The 24,149-nt window shown below is 45.8% G+C and overlaps 1 protein-coding gene and 1 long non-coding RNA gene across 2 annotated transcripts in view; both read left to right on the top strand.

Annotated features, from left to right (window-relative positions):
* The window catches only part of LOC146989323 (NACHT domain- and WD repeat-containing protein 1-like), a 251,819-nt gene that overhangs the window by 70,662 nt on the left and 157,008 nt on the right, over positions 1–24,149 (top strand). The window lies entirely within an intron of this gene.
* LOC146989326 (uncharacterized) lies at positions 17,686–23,004 on the top strand. Its single transcript, XR_015035791.1, has 3 exons — positions 17,686–17,769; positions 17,855–17,948; positions 22,928–23,004. It is a non-coding gene; the product is annotated as an uncharacterized LOC146989326 (long non-coding RNA).

Here is a 24,149-nt window from a genome sequence, read left to right as displayed (position 1 = left end):
GCGGTCCCCTCGTCGAACACGTGACGTTTCGAGCAAAACGGACAACGTACGATGGAGTTACGGCAGGTTTACGGTTCGTCCACCAGGGGGCGGTAACGGGATGTGGGCCGTTGCGTACGGGGTCGTGACCTCATCACACATGTGAAGTTTCGAGCCGATCGGACAATGTCGATGCAAAACGCGACATTTCCTGTGTCCACAAGGGGGCGTATTGAGCGAGCTAGCGTACGATCAAATGGAGGCGTAGAGGGCGGGCCCCTGATCATGTACTGAAATTTTGAAGTGACTACGACCAAGTATGTGGGCGTGGAAGGCAAACGTAATAGCATGGCGACTAAACGAGCAGTTGACCAACTTTGTCGCCCCCTAGCAGCCACGCCGTTTCACGTAGAGAAAAGCTTTTAATAGTGTTTGACCAGCTCGGTCTCCTGATGATCTGTAGCGAATATGAAGTCAATCGGGCAAAATCCGTGGGAGGTGGCAGTTCACGATGGAGCGCTATTCCTGTCGCCGCCACAAGGGGGCCATTAGCCGTAGCGTCATAGCGTTCACGAAATACCTTCACCAACTTGTTCGGCATGTTTTAGAAGTGGAATGAAGTTGATGGGGGCAACTATGTATTTTTAATGAATTTTAGCGCACTTCCTGTTACCACCGGGGGGCGCTATGAGTGACGTAGGAAAGTAATATGTCGGATCGTTCAGGGTCACGCCATCATCATGTGCACCAAGTTTGAAGCTGCTGCGATCAAATCTGTGGGCGCGATAGCATTTAAACCTTTTTAGCTGAATTCGGGAACTTGGCCGTGCCCTAGTAGCCACGCCCTTTGACCTACACACCTGCGGAGCACAAGCCGTAATCAGCTCAGTCTGGAGATGTTCCGTGCCCAATTTGAAGTCAATCGGGCGAACTCCCTCGGAGGAGTTCGTTTTGCGTCAAAGAAATGCTAACCAAAATGGCCGACTTCCTGTTGGGTTTAGGGCGTGGCTCCAATTCAATTTTTGGTATGTTTGGGTATGATACACGTGTGTGTCGAGTTTCGTATGTGTACGACAAAGTAAGCGAAATTTGTCTATGGAGAATTTCGGAAAAACTTCAAGGGGGCGCTATTGAGGCATTTAGCCACGCCCATGGGAAACGACTCTATCCGCTGAAAGAGCTCGCCATTCTTGACCTGTGGATGAAATTTCGTGAGGACACGACTTCGTTAAAGCCACGAAAAAGGCAAACGTAATTGTACGATAAAAAATCGTCAGTCGCCGCGGCGGCACACGGACGCCGTTCGTCGTATCTTCACAGCGTTCATAATGTAGCTTCAGCAACTGGTTCTGCATGTATTAGAATTGGAATGAAGTCGATCGGGTGAAGTATGGATTTTTAACGAATTTTTGCGTACTTCCTGTTACCACCGGGGGGCGCTATGAGCCAGGCAGGAAGTCGATACATCAAAACGTTCAGGGAGGAGCCATCGTCATGTCCTTTGAATTTCAAGTGGCTACGACGAAGTATGTGCGCGTGAAAGGCAAACGAAATTTAAATTGGGATGATACACTTTCGCCGCGGCGGCACACGGACGCCGTTGCTCGTAGGGTCAAAGCGTTCATGATGTAGCTTCACCATCCGGGTCTGCATGTACTAGAAGTGTAACGAAGTCGATTTGGTCAACTACGTATTTTTTACGAATTTTTGTACGTTTCCTGTTACCACCGGGGGGCGCTATGAGCGACGTCGGCAAATAATATGTCGGATCGTTCAGGGTCTCGCCATAGATTTTTGCACCAAGTTTGAAGTGTCTACGATCAAGTATGTGGGCATGAGAGCCGTTCGTATTTTCATGGCGAGCAACGAAACAGTCGCCAAACTTCGGGGCACGCCAGAGGCCAAGCGCTTTGAGCTACAGACCTGCGGAGCACAAGATAAGCTCAGCTAGGTCTGGCGATGTTCTGGACCCAATTTGGAGCCGATCGGGCGTAATCCCTCGGAGGAGTTCGTTTTGCGTTTACAAACTTTGAAGCAAAATGGCCGACTTCCTGTTGGGTTTTGGGCTTCGCTATAAGGCAATTTTTTGTTCATCTTCCATTGATAAATAAGTGTGGCGATTTTGGTCCGCTTTCATTAACGTCATTTTTTTCCCTATGGGTTTTTGGCAAAATTGTAGGGGGCGCTATTTAGCCATTTGGCCCCGCCCAAATACGACGCTGGCAAATTATCAAATTTTTCGCGAAGCCCCACGAGGCTACAAAGTTTGGTGAGTTTTCGCGCATGTTAAGGGGGTCAAATTGGCGATTATATGTTCGGGAGAATAATAATAATAATAAACATTACAATATCTGGGGTTTTTGCTGCCAGGTCTATGCAGTACTTGAGTACTAGCTTGCTTACTTGTTGTTACTCGTCGGCTGGCACGTTGACTAATGTGCATGTCGAATAACAATAGGGACCTCCCTGGGTCGTTGACACAGGCTCGGGCCCTAATTAAAGCCGCAAGCGGCGATGGCGGGCCCTCGCTCGCCCATGCCACCGCGGGGCCTGAGGCACGCCGGGGCCGCAATGCTTCGTTCATCCACCAGGTGGCGCTAAGCAGTTGTGGGTGGGTGCGTTCAGGGGCGGCCCCTCATCACTCATGTGAAGTTTGGAGTGAATCGGACAAAGCATGAAGGAATTATGAGCAGTTAAAGGTTCGTCCACCAGGGGGCAGTAATGGGATGCGTGCAGGTGTGTTCAGAGTCAGTCCCTCATCACACATGTGAAGTTTCGTGGAAATCGGACAATGTTGATGTAAAATATGGCACTTCCTGTTTCCACTAGGGGGCGAATGAGTGAGATCGCCTATGAGTACATAGAAACGTTGAGGTCGTGACCCTGGACCTGTGTACCAATTTTCATGTTGATAGGAGTTCATTAAAGCCATCCAAAGGGCAAACGTATTGTCATGGCGAGGAATGGTCGCCGCGTCGCCACACGGACGCCATTACTCGTAGCTTCACAGTCTTCATAATGTAGCTTCACCAACTGGTTCTGCATGTTTTAGAAGTGGAATGAAGTTGATGGGGCAAAGTATGTACATTTTCCAAATTTTAGTACACTTCCTGTTACCACCGGGGGGCGCTATGAGTTACGTGGGAAGTTAATATATCGGGACGTTCAGGGCGGAGCCATCATCATGTCCAGCAAGTTTGAAGTTGATTGGATGAAGAATGTGGGCGTGAGAGCCACTCGTATGGACATGGCGAGAACGCCAAAGTCTGTTGAGCACAGGCAGCCACGCCCTTTGACCTACGGACTCACGGAGCACAACTTAAGCTCAGCTAGGTCTGGAGATGTGGTATACCTAATTTGAACTTGATCGGGCAAATTCTGTGGGAGGAGTTAAGTTAAGGCGGGAAAAATCAAAACCAAAATGGCCGACTTCCTGTTGGGTTGAGGTCATGAGGTCAAGAGGATTTTTTGTATATCTGGGTATAATACATATGTGTACCGAATTTTGTGTGTGTACGACAAAGTAAGACGAATTGCGATGCCATTGACACGTGTTTGTAGGGGGCGCTATTCGGTCATTTTGCGCCGCCCATGTGCGGCACCACCAAAATATCGAATTTCGGAGAAGGCCGGACGTCCGTGCAAAAGTAGAGGCATTTTCGCATTTGGGAAAGGGGCGAAATTGGGGCCAGAAGTTGCGTAAGAATAATAATAATAATAATAAACAGCGCGATTTCAATAGGGCTTTCGCTGGGCGACTTGCAGTCGCCGCTCGGGCCCTAATAATTAAAGCCGCAAGCGGCGATGGCGGGCCCTCGCTCGCCCATGCCACCGCGGGGCCTGAGGCACGCCGGGGCCGTGGCGTGGAGCAGAAAGGGAGAAATAACCAGGAAGGAGGCCAAAAATGCAATGTTTCGTTCATCCACCAGGGGGCAGTCACCGCATGTGGTCTGGTGCGTTCAGGGGCCGCCCCTCATCACTCATGTGAAGTTTGGAGTGAATCGGACAAAGCATGAGGGAGTTATGAGCAGTTAAAGGTTTGTCCACTAGGGGGCAGTAATGGGATGCGTGCAGGTGTGTTCAGGGTCAGTCCCTCATCACACATGTGAAGTTTCGTGGAAATCGGACAAATCATGAGGGAGTTATGAGCAGTTAAAAGTTTGTCCACTAGGGGGCAGTAATGGTATGCATGCAGGTGTGTTCAGGGTCAGTCCCTCATCACACATGTGAAGTTTCGTGGAAATCGGACAAAGCATGAGGGAGTTATGAGCAGTTAAAAGTTTGTCCACTAGGGGGCAGTAATGGTATGCGTGCAGGTGTGTTCAGGGTCAGTCCCTCATCACACATGTGAAGTTTCGTGGAAATCGGACAAAGCATGAGGGAGTTATGAGCAGTTAAAAGTTTGTCCACTAGGGGGCAGTAATGGGATGCGTGCAGGTGTGTTCAGGGTCAGTCCCTCATCACGTATGTGAAGTTTCGTGGAAATCGGACAATGTTGATGCAAAAAATGGCACTTCCGGTTTCCACTAGGGGGCCACATGAGCGACACCCCTATCAGATGGAAGAGGTCTCCACCCTGGACCTGTCTATCAATTTTCATGATGATACGAGTTCATTAAAGCCATCAAAAAGCCAAACGTATTTTCATGGCGAGGAATTGATGGTAGCCACGCCCCCACAGGGACGCCATTACTCGTAGCTTCACAGTCTTCATAATGTAGCTTCACCAACTGGTTCTGCATGTTTTAGAAGTGGAATGAAGTTGATCGGGTGAACTATGTATTTTTAATGAATTTTAGTTCACTTCCTGTTACCACCGGGGGGCGCTATGAGTTACGTGGGAAGTTAATATATTGGGACGTTCAGGGCGGAGCCATCGTCATGTCCAGCAAGTTTGAAGTTGATTGGATGAAGTATGTGGGCGTGAGAGCCAATCGTATTACATGGCGAGCACGCCAAAGTTAATTGAGCGCTGGCAGCCACGCCCTTTGACCTACGGACTCACGGCGCACAAGATAAGCTCAGCTAGGTCTGGAGATGTGGTGTACCTAATTTCAACTTGATCGGGCGAACGCTGTGGGAGGAGTTCGTTTTAGGCGGGAAAAATCAAAACCAAAATGGCCGACTTCCTGTTGGGTTGAGGTCATGAGGTCAAGAGGCTTTTTTGCATATCTGGGTATAATACATATGTGTACCAAATTTTATTGACATCGGACAAAGTGACCCGACTTCCCTATGGGGATTTTGAAAGTTTGTAGGGGGCGCTATTTCGGCATTTCGCGTCGACCATGTGCGACCACCCAAAAATATCGAATTTCGGATCCGGCCGGACGTCCGTGCAAAAGTAGAAGCATTTTCGCGTTGGGGAAAGGGGCGAAATTGGGGCATGAAGTCGGAGAAGAATAATAATAATAATAATTAAAGCCGCAAGCGGCGATGACGGGCCCTCGCTCACCCATGCGACCGCGGGGCCTGAGGCACGCCGGGGATGTGGCGCGAAGGTGAAAGGGAGAAAAAACCAGGAAGGAGGCAAAAAAAAAGTAATATTTCGTTCATCCACTAGGGGGCAGTAATGGGATGCGTGCAGGTGTGTTCAGGGTCAGTCCCTCATCACACATGTGAAGTTTGGAGTGAATCGGACAAAGCATGAGGGAGTTATGAGCAGTTAATGGTTCGTCCACTAGGGGGCAGTAATGGTATGCGTGCAGGTGTGTTCAGGGTCAGTCCCTCATCACACATGTGAAGTTTGGAGTGAATCGGACAAAGCATGAGGGAGTTATGAGCAGTTAATGGTTCATCCACTAGGGGGCAGTAATGGGATGCGTGCAGGTGTGTTCAGGGTCAGTCCCTCATCACACATGTGAAGTTTGGAGTGAATCGGACAAAGCATGAGGGAGTTATGAGCAGTTAATGGTTCATCCACTAGGGGGCAGTAATGGGATGCGTGCAGGTGTGTTCAGGGTCAGTCCCTCATCACACATGTGAAGTTTGGAGTGAATCGGACAAAGCATGAGGGAGTTATGAGCAGTTAATGGTTCATCCACTAGGGGGCAGTAATGGGATGCGTGCAGGTGTGTTCAGGGTCAGTCCCTCATCACACATGTGAAGTTTCGTTGAAATTGGACAAAGTATGAGGGAGTTATGAGCAGTTAAAGGTTCGTCCACTAGGGGGCAGTAATGGTATGCGTGCAGGTGTGTTCAGGGTCAGTCCCTCATCACACATGTGAAGTTTCTTGGAAATCGGACAAAGCATGAGGGAGTTATGAGCAGTTAAAGGTTCGTCCACTAGGGGGCAGTAATGGGATGCGTGCAGGTGTGTTCAGGGTCAGTCCCTCATCACACATGTGAAGTTTCGTGGAAATCGGACAATGTTGATGTAAAATATGGCACTTCCTGTTTCCACTAGGGGGCGAAAGGAGTGAGATCGCCTACGACCATGTAGAAACGTTGAGGTCGTGACCCTTGACCTGTGTACCAATTTTCATGTTGATACGAGTTCAATAAAGCCACCCAAAGGGCAAACGTATTGTCATGGCGAGGAATGATAGCCACGCCCCCACACGGACGCCATTACTCGTAGCTTCACAGTCTTCATAATGTAGCTTCACCAACTGGTTCTGCATGTTTTAGAAGTGGAATGAAGTTGATGGGGCAAAGTATGTACATTTTCCAAATTTTAGTACACTTCCTGTTACCACCGGGGGGCGCTATGAGTTACGTGGGAAGTTAATATATCGGGACGTTCAGGGCGGAGCCATCATGATGTCCAGCAAGTTTGAAGTTGATTGGATGAAGTATGTGGGCGTGAGAGCCACTCGTATGGACATGGCGAGCACGCCAAAGTGAATTGAGCGCTGACAGCCACGCCCTTTGACCTACGGACTCACGGAGCACAAGATAAGCTCAGCTAGGTCTGGAGATGTGGTGTACCTAATTTGAACTTGATCGGGCGAACGCTCTGGGAGGAGTTAATTTTAGGCGGGAAAAATCAAAACCAAAATGGCCGACTTCCTGTTGTGTTGAGGTCATGAGGTCAAGAGGATTTTTTGTATATCTGGGTATAATACATATGTCTACCGAATTTTGTGTGTGTATGACAAAGTAAGACGATGGCGATGCCATTGACACGTGTTTGTAGGGGGCGCTATTCAGCCATTTGGCCACGCCCATTTCCAACGACTTTAAAATATCAAATTTTTCGCGAGGCCTGATGTGCATGCCAAAATTCACGCGTTTTGGGGCATGTTGAGGCCCCCAAAAATGCGATTTTAGGGAGAATATAATAATAATTAAAGCCGCAAGCGGCGATGACGGGCCCTCGCTCACACATGCGACCGCGGGGCCTGAGGCATGTCGGGGCTGCAATGTTTTGTTCATCCACCAGGTGGCGCTAAGCAGTTGAGGTCGTGACCCTTGACCTGTGTATCAATTTTCATGATGATACGAGTTCATTAAAGCCATCAAAAAGGCAAACGTATTTTCATGGCGAGGAATGGTCGCCGCGTCGCCACACGGACGCCATTACTCGTAGCTTCACAGCGTTCATAATGTAGCTTCACCACCTTAAGCTGTGTTCACACCAAACGCGATGAACGCGATTTTTTTGCGCGACAAATGACAATCCGTCGCGCTATCGCTCGTGTTTTGACGCGTGACCGTTTTGTGTAAATTCGCGTCATCGCGTCCCCCCTCCCCTCCCCTCTACTGTCAATCCAGCTAACAGGACGGATGTAAAAATGTGTTGAGACACAGAAAGTGCACTCATTTTACCGTAGGCTTGACAATGGACGAGGTGAAGCTGATCCTTGACGTCCTGGTCCTGGTGTAGCAGGTAAAAAAAACTCCGCTCAGCCCTGCTCGTATCGCGGCCGTTGTATGGTACTTCAGACTGACTGTTGCTGAGTTTGAGGACTTGCTAGCAGCTAGGGTTGTTGCCAGGATCTCCAGGCAGGACACCAACTAAAGTTACAGGCTCTTCATTTCAGCTGCAGAGTGCCTGTCCATCTGTCTCCGGTGAGTAGCAGTCGGTAGCAGTGTATTGTTGTGTCAGAATCTCAACGCTGATAGGCTGTCGCGTCACGGCGTCACGGCGCCACGCGATGTCGCGTCAAAAGTTCAATATTTTCAACTCGGGCGTCGGTGCGATTTTCGCGGCATCGCGTCCATCGCGTCGCGTGTGACGCGCGTATCGCGTCGCCCGGCGCGATTTCGCATCTAATCGCGTCTGTGCATTGACTTTACATGTAATCTCGACGCGCGACAACGCAGCATCGCGTTTGGTGTGAACACCCCTTTAGTCTGCATGTTTTAGAAGTGGAATGAAGTTGATGGGGTCAACTATGTGGCATCAGTACACGTTAAAGGAAAACCTGGCCACTTCCTGTTACCACCGGGGGGCGCTATGAGTGACGTAGGAAATTAATATATGGGGACGTTCAGGGTGGAGCCGTCATCATGTCCAGTGAGTTTGAAGTTGATCGGATAAAGTATGTGGGCGTGAGAGCTGTTCGAAGGTGAAATGGCGAGCAAACGAAAAGTCGCCAAAATCCTCAAGGCCCCAGAAGCCACGCCCTTTGACCTAGAGACCTGCGGAGCACAACTTTTGATCAGAGTGGCATCTCGATGGTCTCTAGCCAATTTGAAGTCAATCGGGCAAAATCTGTAGGAGGAGTTAGATCAAACAGGTCAAAAGTTCAAATCAAAATGGCCGACTTCCTGTTGTGATTTCACCATGACATTAAGAGGCTTTTTTGTGCGTCTTGCCATGTTCTATAGGCCCACCAAATTTCATGCATGTAGGTGAAACGCAAAGGAGGGGCTGATGTTTTGAAATTTTCTAGGGGGCGCTATTCAGCCATTTGACCACGCCCATTCCCAAATACTTTAAAATATCAAATTTTTCGCCAGTCCTGATGTGCATGCCAAATTTCACGTGTTTTGGGGCATGTTGAAGCCTCCAAAAATGCGATCCTTTTGAGAGAAAAAGAATGAAAGAAAGAAAGAAAGAATAATAATAAACAGAGCAATTACAATAGGGCTTTCGCTGGGCGACTTGCAGTCGCCGCTCGGGCCCTAATAATAATAAACATAGCAATTACAATAGGGCTTTCGCTGGGCGACTTGCAGTCGCCGCTCGGGCCCTAATAATAATAATTAAAGCCGCAAGCGGCTATGACGGGCCCTCGCTCCACGCCACTCGGCGTCCCCGCTACCCCCGGGCCGCTCTTCGAAAACCCCCGCGCGCGACCGGACGTGGGCGGCTGCGTCGAGGGCGGTCCCCTCGTCGAACACGTGAAGTTTCGAGCAAATCGGACAACGTACGATGGAGTTACGGCAGGTTTACGGTTCGTCCACCAGGGGGCGGTAATGGGATGTGGGCCGTTGCGTTCGGGGTCGTGACCTCATCACACATGTGAAGTTTCGAGCTGATCGGACAATGTCGATGCAAAACGCGACATTTCCTGTGTCCACAAGGGGGCGTATTGAGCGAGCTTGCGTACGATCAAATGGAGGCGTAGAGGGCGGGCCCCTGATCATGTACTGAAATTTTGAAGTGACTACGACCAAGTATGTGGGCGTGGAAGGCAAACGTAATAGCATGGCGACTAAACGAGCAGTTGACCAACTTTGTCGCCCCCTAGCAGCCACGCCGTTTCACGTAGAGAAAAGCTTTTAATAGTGTTTGACCAGCTCGGTCTCCTGATGATCTGTAGCGAATATGAAGTCAATCGGGCAAAATCCGTGGGAGGTGGCAGTTCACGATGGAGCGCTATTCCTGTCGCCGCCACAAGGGGGCCATTAGCCGTAGCGTCATAGCGTTCACGAAATACCTTCACCAACTTGTTCGGCATGTTTTAGAAGTGGAATGAAGCTGATGGGGTCAACTATGTATTTTTAATGAATTTTAGCGCACTTCCTGTTACCACCGGGGGGCGCTATGAGTGACGTAGGAAAATGATATGTCGGATCGTTCAGGGTCACGCCCTCATCATGTGCACCAAGTTTGAAGCCGCTGCGATCAAATCTGTGGGCGTGATAGCATTTAAACCTTTTTAGCTGAATTCGGGAACTTGGCCGTGCCCTAGCAGCCACGCCCTTTGACCTACACACCTGCGGAGCACAAGCCGTAATCAGCTCAGTCTGGAGATGTTCTGTACCCAATTTGAAGTGAATCGGGCGAACTCCCTCGGAGGAGTTCGTTTTGCGTCAAAGAAATGCTAACCAAAATGGCCGACTTCCTGTTGGGTTTAGGGCGTGGCTCCAATTCAATTTTTGGTATGTTTAGTTATGATACACGTGTGTGTCGAGTTTCGTATGTGTACGACAAAGTAAGCGAAATTTGTCTATGGAGAATTTCGGAAAAACTTCAAGGGGGCGCTATTGAGGCATTTAGCCACGCCCATGGGAAACGACTCTATCCGCTGAAAGAGCTCGCCATTCTTGACCCGTGGATGAAATTTCGTGAGGACACGACTTCGTTAAAGCCGCGAAAAAGGCAAACGTAATTGTACGATAAAAAATCGTCAGTCGCCGCGGCGGCACACGGACGCCGTTCGTCGTATCTTCACAGCGTTCATAATGTAGCTTCAGCAACTGGTTCTGCATGTATTAGAAGTGGAATGAAGTTGATCGGGTGAAGTATGGATTTTTAACGAATTTTTGCGTACTTCCTGTTACCACCGGGGGCGCTATGAGCCAGGCAGGAAGTCGATACATCAAAACGTTCAGGGCGGAGCCAACGTCATGTCCTTTGAATTTCAAGTGGCTACGACGAAGTATGTGCGCGTAATTGGGAAACGTAATTTTACGACAAAAAATCGTCAGTCGCCGCGGCGGCACACGGACGCCGTTGCTCGTAGGGTCAAAGCGTTCATGATGTAGCTTCACCATCCGGGTCTGCATGTACTAGAAGTGTAACGAAGTCGATTTGGCCAACTACGTATTTTTAACGAATTTTTGTACGTTTCCTGTTACCACCGGGGGGCGCTATGAGCGACGTCGGCAAATAATATGTCGGATCGTTCAGGGTCTCGCCATAGATTTTTGCACCAAGTTTGAAGCGTCTACGATCAAGTATGTGGGCATGAGAGCCATTCGTATTTACATGGCGAGCACCGAAACAGTCGCCAAACTTCGGGGCACGCCAGAGGCCAACCCCTTTGAGCTACAGACCTGCGGAGCACAAGATAAGCTCAGCTAGGTCTGACGATGTTCTGAACCCAATTTGGAGCCGATCGGGCGTAATCCCTCGGAGGAGTTCGTTTTGCGTAAAATAAATGCTAACCAAAATGGCCGACTTCCTGTTGGTTTTTGGGCTTCGCACGAAACAAATTTTTTTCATGTCTGGGTATGATACATATGTGTACCAAGTTTGGGCAGCCTGCGAGAAAAAAAATTTTGATCCCTATGGCCGGGGGTCAAAAGTTCCAGGGGGCGCTGTTCTGCCAATTTGCCCCGCCCACAAACGGCGATAGCATCAGACGTCAATTTTCGCAAGTCCCGACGTGTGTCCCAAGTTTCGTCCGTTTCTCGGCTTGGCAAAGGGGTCAAATTGGGGTTTAAAGAGGGGGAATAATAATAATAATAATAATAATAATAAACATTACAATATCTGGAGTTTTTGCTGCCAGGTCTATGCAGTACTTGAGTACTTGCTTGCTTACTTGTTGTTACTCGTCGGCTGGCACGTTGACTAATGTGCATGTCGAATAACAATAGGGACCTCCCTGGGTCGTTGACACAGGCTCGGGCCCTAATTAAAGCCGCAAGCGGCGATGACGGGCCCTCGCTCGCCCATGCCACCGCGGGGCCTGAGGCATGTCGGGGCTGCAATGCTTCGTTCATCCACCAGGTGGCGCTAAGCAGTTGTGGGTGGGTGCGTTCAGGGGCAGCCCCTCATCACTCATGTGAAGTTTGGAGTGAATCGGACAAAGCATGAAGGAATTATGAGCAGTTAAAGGTTCGTCCACCAGGGGGCAGTAATGGGATGCGTGCAGGTGTGTTCAGGGTCAGTCCCTCATCACACATGTGAAGTTTCGTGGAAATCGGACAATGTTGATGTAAAATATGCCAGTTCCTGTTTCCACTAGGGGGCGAATGAGTGAGATCGCCTATGAGTACATAGAAACGTTGAGGTCGTGACCCTGGACCTGTGTACCAATTTTCATGTTGATAGGAGTTCAATAAAGCCATCCAAAGGGCAAACGTATTGTCATGGCGAGGAATTGTCGCCGCGCCCCCACACGGACGCCATTACTCGTAGCTTCACAGCGTTCATGATGGAGCTTCACCAACTGGTTCTGCATGTATTAGAAGTGGAATGAAGTTGATGGGGCAAAGAATGTACATTTTCCAAATTTTAGTACACTTCCTGTTACCACCGGGGGGCGCTATGAGTTACGTGGGAAGTTAATATATCGGGACGTTCAGGGCGGAGCCATCATCATGTCCAGCAAGTTTGAAGTTGATTGGATGAAGTATGTGGGCGTGAGAGCCACTCGTATGGACATGGCGAGCACGCCAAAGTGAATTGAGCGCTGGCAGCCACGCCCTTTGACCTACGGACTCACGGAGCACAAGATAAGCTCAGCGAGGTCTGGAGATGTGGTATACCTAATTTGAACTTGATCGGGCAAACGCTCTGGGAGGAGTTAATTTTAGGCGGGAAAAATCTACACCAAAATGGCCGACTTCCTGTTGGGTTTAGGGCGTGGCTCCAATTCAATTTTTTGTATGTTTGGGTATGATACACGTGTGTGTCGAGTTTTGTATGTGTTCGACAAAGTAAGCGAAATTTGTCTATGAAGAATTTCGGAAAAACTTCAAGGGGGCGCTATTGAGGCATTTAGCCACGCCCATAGGAAACGACTCTATCTGCTGAAAGAGCTCGCCATTCTTGACCCGTGTATGAAATTTCGTGAGGACACGACTTCGTTAAAGCCACGAAAAAGGCAAACGTAATTGTACGATAAAAAATCGTCAGTCGCCGCGGCGGCACACGGACGCCGTTCGTCGTATCTTCACAGCGTTCATAATGTAGCTTCAGCAACTGGTTCTGCATGTATTAGAAGTGGAATGAAGTTGATCGGGTGAAGTATAGATTTTTAATGAATTTTTGCGTACTTCCTGTTACCACCGGGGGGCGCTATGAGCCAGGCAGGAAGTCGATACATCAAAACGTTCAGGGCGGAGCCAACGTCATGTCCTTTGAATTTCAAGTGGCTACGACGAAGTATGTGCGCGTAATAGGCAAACGTAATTTTACGACAAAAAATCGTCAGTCGCCGCGGCGGCACACGGACGCCGTTCGTCGTATCTTCAAAGCGTTCATAATGTAGCTTCAGCAACTGGTTCAGCATGTACTAGAAGTGGAACAAAGTCGATTTAGTGAACTACGTATTTTTAACGAATTTTTGTACGTTTCCTGTTACCACCGGGGGGCGCTATGAGCGACGTAGGCAAATAATATGTCGGATCGTTCGGGTCTCGCCATAGATTTTTGCACCAAGTTTGAAGCGTCTACGATCAAGTATGTGGGCATGAGAGCCGTTCGTATTTACATGGCGAGCACCGAAACAGTCGCCAAACTTCGGGGCACGCCAGAGGCCAAGCGCTTTGAGCTACAGACCTGCGGAGCACAAGATAAGCTCAGCTAGGTCTGACGATGTTCTGAACCCAATTTGGAGCCGATCGGGCGTAACCCCTCGGACGAGTTCGTTTTGCGTAAACGAACTTTGAACCAAAATGGCCGACTTCCTGTTGGGTTTCGGGCTTCGCTATAGGAGGATTTTTTGTTCATCTCGCATTGATAAATATGTGTGCCGATTTTGGTCCGCTTTCGTTAACATCATTTTTTTCCCTATGGGTTTTTGGCAAAATTGTAGGGGGCGCTATTTAGCCATTTCGCGTCGACCATGTGCGACCACTCAAAAATATCGTTTTTCGGATCCGGCCGGACACCCATGCAAAAGTAGACGCATTTTCGCCTTTGGGAAAGGGGTCAAAATGGCGTTTTAAGGGTGTGGGAATAATAATAATAATAATAATAATAATAATAAACAGCGCGATTTCAATAGGGCTTTCGCTGGGCGACTTGCAGTCGCCGCTCGGGCCCTAATAATAATAAACAGCGCGATTTCAAAAGGGCTTTCGCTGGGCGACTTGCAGTCGCCGCTCGGGCCCTAATAATAATAAACAGCGCGATTTCAATAGCCCCTCGGGCGAGTGCTACTCGCCGCTCGGGCCTAATAAACATTTGCATTTCAAGATAGCGTTTTTTCCTGCCAGGTCACTTGAGTACTTGATTACTTGATTACTTGCTTGGTTACTTGTTGCTTGTCGGTGATCGGTGTGGATGTCGAATTACAATAGGGTCCTCCCTGGGACGTTGTCACAGGCTCGGGCCCTAATAATCCGTGTCCCAGCTGGCCACAGCGGCCCGGCCGGCTCTCCACACCTTGCGTCTGAGCTGCTGTGGACCGTGGTCCATATGCCATCCCCGGGTCACGCTGCTGCTCCGCCCCGCTGACCAGGCAGCTCACAGCGGCAGTGGCGGCAGTGGCGGCAGTGGCGGCTGCGGCGACGTCGCTCCCCGGTCCGGGACGGAGCGATCCGCTGGAGAAGGAGGCCGCTGCAAGCTGCCTGCTCCGCGGGGCGGATCAGCAGCGTGACCCAGGGAACTCTGGTGCAGGGATGGCATATGGACCACGGAGCTCCGGCCGGAGGGTGGGGGGTGGGGGGGAGCGGACGCAAGCGGGGGGTGTGGAGAGAGCTGCTCCGGGACCTGGCCGCTGTGGAGCAAAGTTTCCAAATATCATAATAACAAAACAATAAAAAAGTCAAAGACTTAATTTCCCAGGTTATTCTGTTTTTGTTTTAAAACAGAATAACAACGTTGTTTTTTTGTTTGGTTTTGAAACGGAAAAACGTAAGAGTTCTGTTTCTGTTTCTTTTACTTTGCTTTTACACATGGCCTGCAGACACAAATGAATGCAAACATTTGTAAGTTAACCACGCCCCCCGCACGTAATCAGTTCATTGACAACTGCTGGGAGTCGGAGATGTTGATCATATTTATCCCCAGTTTAATTTCTGCTGGAAAAATGTTTTGTTTGGCTACACTGAATATGATAAAAAACTAAATTCTCAGTTTTATATGATTAATTTGTTAATTATTTTATCCAAATTTTATATACATAAGTCTAAATTTTCTGGTAAGAAGCCAAACTTCTTGGAACTGTCTGCATATGTTGGTCAATATATCTCCTCCCTCTGTGATTGTGAGAATAAAAAAGCTGTTAAAACGTATGATCTTTGTAAGCTTTACAAAATATTTATTTAAGTTTATGTTTTTTCTGTCTTGCTGTCATCCCCTGGCGTATTTATGATTGTTTGGTTGTGTATTAACGTTGTATACACTTATTTCATCTAACTGTATTCAGTCCTGTGTATACTCTTGTTGTCAATAAAGTTGTTAAAAAAAAAAAGACAGCTGGAGATGTGCGTTTGTGCACCTGAATAGCTGCACAGAGGCTGCAACACACTCCCGGCCGAGGTTTTTTATTTATTTTTTTACACTTTATTAATAATTATATAGGGTTCCAGGGTGCCATTCCGAAGGGCCGCCACTCCGAACGTTTACTTTAATTTGTCGGAATGCCGACCCTTAATTATTTATGGGAAAAGGGTGCCATTACGAACCTGAAAGAAAGGGTGCCATTCCGAACCTGAAAAAATCTTGAATGGTTTAAGGCACGGAGTAAATAAGTTCAGTTGCGGTGGTAGCGTAGTGGTCAGAGCGTCTGCTTTTGACGCGGTGGATCAGGGTTCGACTCCCGGGGGAGATATATATTAACTGCGATTTTATTGGCCTCTACCTAACCTTTTTACTAAACTTAACCAACTCCTTTCTACATTGCCTAAACCTAACCAAAGCACAGAGCAAGGACATTTATTTTCAGCAGGAGTACCGCGGCTGCATCAGATGGATGTAATGCATCAGACTCGCACCTGGGTGAAACTTTGGAGGGGGAGGGGGAGGGGCCGGTCGGGCGCTGTCCCCGCGGCGCGTCGTGTCAAGCCGGGCAGGAAGTCAAACCACGAGAGAATCCGGTCAATTTTCAAAATAAAACACATTCGGAACGGCGGCCCCTCGGGAAGTTCGAAATGACGGACCTTCGGGAATTTTCGGACTGGCAGACCGTCGGAATGGCGGTCCTTCGGAATGGCGGTCGCCCCCCATTATATAGATACTGTAACAAAACTGTCGAGCCATCAGGAAGGTTGAAATTGAAATATCAATGCAGAATCAGTGTCAACCATGGAGCATAAAAAGACATGACATCACTGAGCCTCCTCCTGTCTATAATATAATTATCTCATGCATAGATATATATAAGAACTAGATCACTCACCCGCAGCTGTTTCCCAATGACAAAGCGTAGCCAGTACGGCGGCCATCTTGGGACGGGCAACTCTCTCCCTCAGAGCATTAAGCCTCTGCTGCATGTTCTGCTATAATGACCATAACTTGCTCAGTTTTTGTCCGATTTCAAAACGGTTTGATTTTTATGAACGTTTATGCAGTTATGATGCAGCATATTTAGAATCACGGATAATTTTAATTATGTTTTTTTTTTTGTAAAAGTAACATTATAGTGACATTATGCAAATAGTTAAAGTAATAGCTACATACAGATTTATTTTTCACAGAGTTATGAATCGTTTTTTTAGTGCAGATGACTGGATCACCTATCTACTGCACTGTAACTGCAGCCAGAGTCAGAGCAAGTTGCCCGTCCTCATATGGCCGACTGTGAGCTACGCCTGCGTGTAGTCCGACCTTGATCTCATGGGTCTTTTCCTTTCTCCTTTTCCTTCTCCTTTTTCTCCTCCTTCTCCTTCTTCATTTCGTCCGGCAGGCAAAGTCTGGCTCACTGCTGCCTCCCCTGGTTGACTAAAATGAAAAGGCCAACTACACTACACGTTCATGTTACGCGGAGTGGTGCGCACGGTGCAGATCAACTTCCTGCTGCGCAGCAACAAAATCTGCGACCGCAAGTGTGTGTGAACGCGTAACATAATTTGTCAAACAGTGACTGACAGACGTGCGCACGCTGCTTCATACGTACGCAGCTTTTGTCACGCGTGAAATACAACCTGCACGTAACAACGCACGCACGCACGCGTAACAAAGTAACCATGCGTGCACACACACGTCGCTGTGCGTCTTTCCGGTTGTTTTGACTTTGATGTCACCTCATACAACATCAACATCTGCGACCGCACGTGTGTGTGTGTGTGAACGCGTAACATAATTTGTCAAACAGTGACTGACAGACATGCACACGCTGCTTCATACGTACGCAGCTTTTGTCACGCGTGAAATACAACCTGCGCGTAACAACGCACGCACACACGCACGCGTAACAAAGTAACCATGCGTGCACACTCACGTCGCTGCGCGTCTTTCCGGTTGTTTTGACTTCGATTTCACCCCATAGTATGTGTGTGTGTGTGTTTATATGTATGTTGTGCTCTGTCATCAGGTGAGTGGAGTCGTCACTCTGTAGATCCCTGACGATAAAGGCCAGTCACTCTTTCATATTGACTTTCTTGTTCCAGTCTTGGACTGACAGGGAAATCCATGTGGAAGGAGTGTGAGATGTTCAGTATTAAGTCATCTTTTCATTCTAGTGTGACATTCTTATGTATTTCTCTTTTCCCTCCACAGAAAGATAAACATGCATCTTAAAGTCATACTGTTCACCCTGTCATTTTTGACAACTTCAGGTATATATTTGTCCTCAAATGTTGTTTCATATCCTTTACTTCGAAGGTAGTGTTTTTTACTCACTTCTGATTTCTTTGTTTGTAGCATACCCACTTCATCGTTACACCAGGGAAACATCCTGGACTGATTCAAATGCCAACAAGGCTCATGACAAGATAAACCTCTCAAAGGTTGTGGAGTGAGTTGACCAAGTCAAGGACTTCACCTGAAATTAATTTGTGTGTGTGTGGGCCTGAGGCCTTGCACTGAGAGTGTCCCAGAGGTTACAGAGGGCTGCTACATTCTGACCTACATCTTGCTGCTGTTAAGGTCCAAGTCTCTTACATCCTCACTTCCACATAATGTTCTCACACAAACCACCACTTTTACAGTTTTGCCATCACTTGGACTTGGTCGACTTAATGACAGAATGTCCTTTAAGGCTGGAACTGTTCTTTTATGTCCTGAATTGACAGAATGGTGACACACTTACATTTTACATTAAGGCTCTGTGCTTTTTGCTTTCTTCAGTTTGCATCAATACAATTCTAAGGATTTTGTACAAACAATTTTATAATCAATTACTTACAATACAAAGTCTGTCTCATTTAAATGTTAAGAATATTTGCCCCCATGAGCCAAAATACTTTTATCAGAACAAGGTAATATAATCAATTAGAAAGTAAACATAGAGGTCCCTGGTGAAAAATTAATGTACTAAGTGTACTAAAATTTAGCATACTTTTGTGTACTTCAAGCCGCACTAATCATCATTATATTTCAAGTGTGTTTAAGATTAGTTAACTTGAAGAGTGCTAAATTGGAACAACTAATTTTGTGTTAAGTATATTTAAATTGTAATTAAGTTGTAGAAAAGCTCAACTTAAAGTGTATTTAGTGTACTTTTGTGTACTAAAGTGGAACAACTTAAAGTATATTTAGTGCACTTTAAGTACATGACATTTCATGTACTAATACATGCCTAATTAGTTAAATTAAAGTGTACTTTGTTTGTATTATAAGTACATAAAAAATTAGATGTTAGTGTATTAAAATATATACTTAATTATACTTTTGGTATACTACTTTCTACCTTCATGCAAATGTGTTACAAGTATACTAAAGGCTGAAAGACTTGTGGGACTACTTCCAGGTAAAAAAACATACTTTAATGTATTTAAACCACATCCAAATTATAATAATACATTGCAAATAATACAGAAACTTGTACTATCTCTAAATGTATAAACATTTACATATGGCTTTTAAACATTTTCAAAGGAAAACTTTAATAACACATTTTCAAATATTGCTTCTTTCGTACATAGGAAATAGAAAATAGAAATAGGTTTATTTCAGGCAGCAGACCTAAACATTACAAATAAACCTTTAAGGACAATTCCAGGTGAATTCAACTTGGGGGTGTATGTTCCTATCATTTTGGGTCTAAAAGAAGGAATGTGAAGATTTTCAGTTTAATCGCTCCTGTTTTGCGGTAGCTTGGTCTGTCCCCGCATGAATGGGAGTGGATTCAAGTTCCGCTGGTTAGCCTGTTTACATCCCTCAAAGCCGCATTTTTTTCAGATTTTTTTCCACAGACAGTGTCAGATGGCGACTCAAACATGTACCGAGAAGTTTATTTACTTCAAGCAAGCCGACATGCTTGTAAAACTAGATCTAATTCAAAGTCTTGTGCGAGACCCTGCTGCCGTGCTCGGTGCATTCAGGTGCAGTAGGAGCTACCGTTTGTGTCATAAACACAGGAATATCGACTCTTTACTTGCTTCAAGTGTACATTTTTTTCAACAGACAGCGTCAGGTGGCGACTCAAACATGCGCTGATACGTTTTTTTTACTTGAAGCAAGTCAAGAGTCGATATTCCTGTGTTTATGACACAAACGGTAGCTTTCTGACTACCCCTGAATGCACCGAGCACGGCAACAGGGTCTCGCGTGAGACTTTGAATTTAGATCTAGTTTTACAAGCATGTCGGCTTGCTTGAAGTAAAGAAACTTCTCAGTGCATGTTTGAGTAACCATCTGACGCTGTCTGTGGAAAAAAATTGCGGCTTTGAGGGATGTAAACAGCCTAACCAGCGGAACTTGCATCCACTCCCATTCATTGCTGCCGTAGCGATGCGGGGACAGACACAGCTACCGCAAAACAGGAGACGTTAAACTGAAAATCTTCACATTCCTTCTTTTAGACTTAAAATGATAAGAACATACACCCTCAAGTTGAATTTGCCTGGAATTGTCCTTTCAAGAAGGATAAGCAAAACACATGTACATACACAGTGTAACACAATTCTTACCCAGGTAAGTAGGAACATAAAAAAAAAAAAAAATTGCAGCTATGTTTGAAAGTTCAAGTCACCTCTTTTTTCAGTCACTCCCAGTATGAAATGTTCAGTCCACTGAGGAAGTGAAGAGGATCTATCCTACCGCATGGTTGAATGTGTTGGATATGTGTATGTGTGTGTGTGTATAATGAAGTGATGAAAGGATCCAGGTTCTTGATTCTTTGCGGGCACCATATCTCTAGTTGTCCTCCAGGCTGTGGTTCGCCATCAAACGTCTCGATCCAGGCTCCAACATCCGGGTAGGTCCAAGGTTCAAAGGATCCAACAGGAAAACCTGACCTATGATGAGTAATGTCAGAACATTCTCTTAATTCTCTCAACTCTCAATCATGAAATACAATAATAAATCATGTTAAATCCACTCAATTCACAGAGAATATTTCTAACTGAATAAACATTGTAATATGACACCACACCCAATAATATCATAGCAACATTCTCAAAATATCAGAGATTAAGTTATTAAAATAACTTCTCCACATCAATAATATAAAAATAACGTCTCCACATGGTAATAAGCATGCAAATATAACATTAATACCAGTAAGAAGACGTACAGTGTGCACCTTCTGCCATGTCTTAGCATAAAATAGTGACTCGGCGTGCTAAAAACGCAGGTACTGTGCTAAATCATCCGATTTTACAGTTCAGTGTGCAACAAATTCTCAAAACGTCTCATATTGCACCTTCAAAATGAAGCTAGTGCTAGCTTTAACGCTAGTGATTCACACGAGTGGGTAAGGTCTCTGGTATTAGCACTGATTAGCACTGGCGGTTAGCATTTAGCATGGAAAAAACGATTTCTCACCGATGCGTTTTCTTCTTGGTGGAGATGTCGGGTCCCTCTAGCTTCACTCTCACAGGTCCAGGGCGTCACCGGAGTTATCCCGTAGTTTTTAATCACTTTTATCAACTTTTACTAGTGTCTCCTCTTCACAAGCTAAGTGTCGTGCTCGATGCGGGGCTGCTCGCTCTCCTGACAACGGCTCCGGAGGAAGTGAACCTTGTTCTGAGCAGGTCAAGGGGCGGGAGCTTCTTCCCGATTGGCTGACAGCTCATCTCCAGCCAATCTCTTTCAAAATAAACGTATAAAAAAATATTTTATCACTGTTCAATTTCTTTTTATAGGTAAGTATCTGTTTTTAATTATTAACATAACTTAGTATTTATTAATTAACTTTTTAAATATGAATTCAGCTGTTTTAATATGCAATCAACTAATTTTTAATACAGACTTTTAACCTTGGTTACAACAGACATTATAACATTAAAACAATGTGCTTAAAGGGATATTTCAACATTTTGGCAGATTTGCCCGTCAATCCCTAGTCTTAACCCTCGTTAGGGCCGAGATATACTTGCTGTTAAGTACGCGTACGCGAGCTGCCGCGCGTATCCTGCGTCCGTTTGATGCGTCGCCTGCGACCGAACGCACATATCGACGCGAGGTGACGCGACGCAGGATACGCGCGGCAGCTCGCGTACGCGTAGTTTACAGCAAGTATATCTCGGCCCTTATACTTGCTGTAAACTACGCGTACGCGAGCGCATCATGGCTGCCACGCGTAATCTGCGTCCGTTTGATGCGTCGGCTGCGACCGAACGCACATATCGACGCGAGGTGACGCGACGCAGGATACGCGCGGCAGCTCGCGTACGCGTAGTTTACAGCAAGTATATCTCGGCCCTAGGGATAGGGTTCGTTACTTTTACTATAATTGACGGTAACCTACAAGCTGTTTTTAGATCGGCGGGGCAGAGACATGAGCTGCTCAGCTACCGCTACGGAGACTATCAAACACACAATCCAATAACTCTACAACGCTCTTGTGGATGATTGTTAAGTGTTAATTAAGTGTATTGTTTCATGTGATTTCATGCGTGTAAGGTTGTAGCCTATCTTTTTTTTTTTTTGCCAAACACACAGCACAAAATTTAATAAACGGGTTTAGGTGCATAGGCTAATACCACTTTCCAAAATGTCCTGAAGTAGGCTACAAGCATAAATAACTTCACTTTATAATTAAACTCAAATGTAACTTAAAATACACTCAAACTTAATATTACAGTGTTGATATTAAAATGTATACTTTCAATATATGTTATTGTATTTTACAATGACAATTTTAGCATACATTTTAAAATATATCAAAAGTATGTGTGAAAACAAATTTCAAATAAGTACACTTTAGAAATTACACATAAATTTCACTTTAAGTATATTTTAGTTTAATATATTTCTATAAAGTGTAATATAGTATAATTATTTTCAAGTGTGTTAAAAGTGTTAGCGTGAAAGTGTGATGTTAGTGTAATTTTTATATATTTATATAAAGTACAATTTGTATAATTACATTTTCAATATACTATTCAAAATACGAATATACTTGAAATACAATAAAGTACACTTTTTTTTCACCAGGGGTGACCAATCCAGCTTTCAAATTACAAAAAATGCATAAAGCTTTCGAGCTGAATGAGGTGAAGTCTGGTCAGTTTTTATATGGTTCCAAATCTCAGGTTCAGAGCCTCCACTTTTCTGATTAGCTGACCCTGATCTGTTGTTACTTGAACTAGACGATGAGATCAATCAATGTTTTTGTAAAATGTACAGGATAACAGAATCCTTTGTTTCCTTGATAACTTTATCACAGAGACGTCTAGCTTCTAGGTTAATAAAGGTTGCATCTAAAAATGTAGACTGAAAGTAGAAAACCGTTTGGTTAAGGCAAGGCTGCCCAATTTGGGCAGTAAAGGTGAATGTTTGAATTTTAAAACATTTTCTAATAGAGTGCTTCTATCTGTCTTTACAAAGTATGACCTACAAGAGTCACATGGACAGCAGCAGTCTCTACAACCAAGAAGACGATGACAGCAATAACCCTATGGCACAGGAGATGCAGACTCAACATGGAGTCTTAATTAGTTAAGTGTGTGAGTGCATGTGCGGGTATAAATAGATAAATAAATAAATACATAAAATAGATAGATAAATAAATAAATACAACATGGAGAGCGGGTGTGGGAGGAGGGGGGTCTTTGAGGTTACAAGATCCATCCCTCCATCTTCATTCTCTTTGAAAGTTTCTGGGAAAAGTCTTCCACTTCACTAAATCGGAAACAACACAACACACAACACAATGACTGCCAAGTTAGTATTTTACTTCAAAGTGCATTTCAAAATGTAATTATTTAATTATCCACCCTTACCTTTGGTCATACACTGGACCTGAGAGGTAGGCCTCTTCAGCCTCCTGCGAGGACAGCCCCAGTCCAGTCAGTCCATAAATGAGTGCCTATCGCCAGAATATGCACACACAGACTTACACTCTCTCTCTGATTGAGAGTGGGAAAGTTTTGAAATCAGTAACCGCACAAACATGCAATACAGTCATCCTTACCTCAGGAAAGAGAACACTGCAAATGAACTCGGTCTCATCTGTGAAGCTCAGTGTGGTGGTGGATTTCCTCAAAATATCTTGTAGATGAAAAAACCGGGTGTCCTGCTGATCCTCGCTGTCAAGGTAGACAGGCACCCTGTATGATAACTTTGAGGGAAACCACTTTGATGACTTTCCATTAAGTACATCCTACAAATAAACCAAATGACAGAAATAATTATGGTTTGGTGAATGATTTTGAAATTGTCATACACCTCTCTTCATGGGTCAGAGAGGCAGACACTCTCTCTACATTTAAATCCAGGCTTAAAACATTCCTGTATATCAGAGCTTTTAGTTAGGGCTGGCTCTGGTGGTTTTGAACCATTTTATAGCTATGCTGCTATGCTTAGACTGCTGGGGGACACATATGGTTACACAGAGCCCTCTCCTCTTCTCTCATCTCACAAAATTTTGTCTTGTAACTTGTCTTGTATTTTGTAGTTTGGCCTGTGTGTCTCTCCCTCTGTGATTATTTCTCAGACTTCAGAGCTCCATCCCTCTGCACCAACCACCGCCTGCATCATCTCCTTTCCTCTGCTTCTAAGCTGGCCTGCCCTCAATATGACCCAGCTTACCCAGCAGAAGCAGGTGCCT

The sequence above is a fragment of the Trachurus japonicus genome, chromosome 4 (genome assembly GCF_045865225.1).
Source record: "Trachurus japonicus isolate A0001 chromosome 4, Traja_1.0".
Taxonomy (NCBI): Eukaryota; Metazoa; Chordata; class Actinopteri; order Carangiformes; family Carangidae; genus Trachurus; species Trachurus japonicus.
The sequence above is the reverse complement of the archived record's forward strand: the minus strand, read 5'-3'. Positions and strand labels throughout refer to the sequence as shown.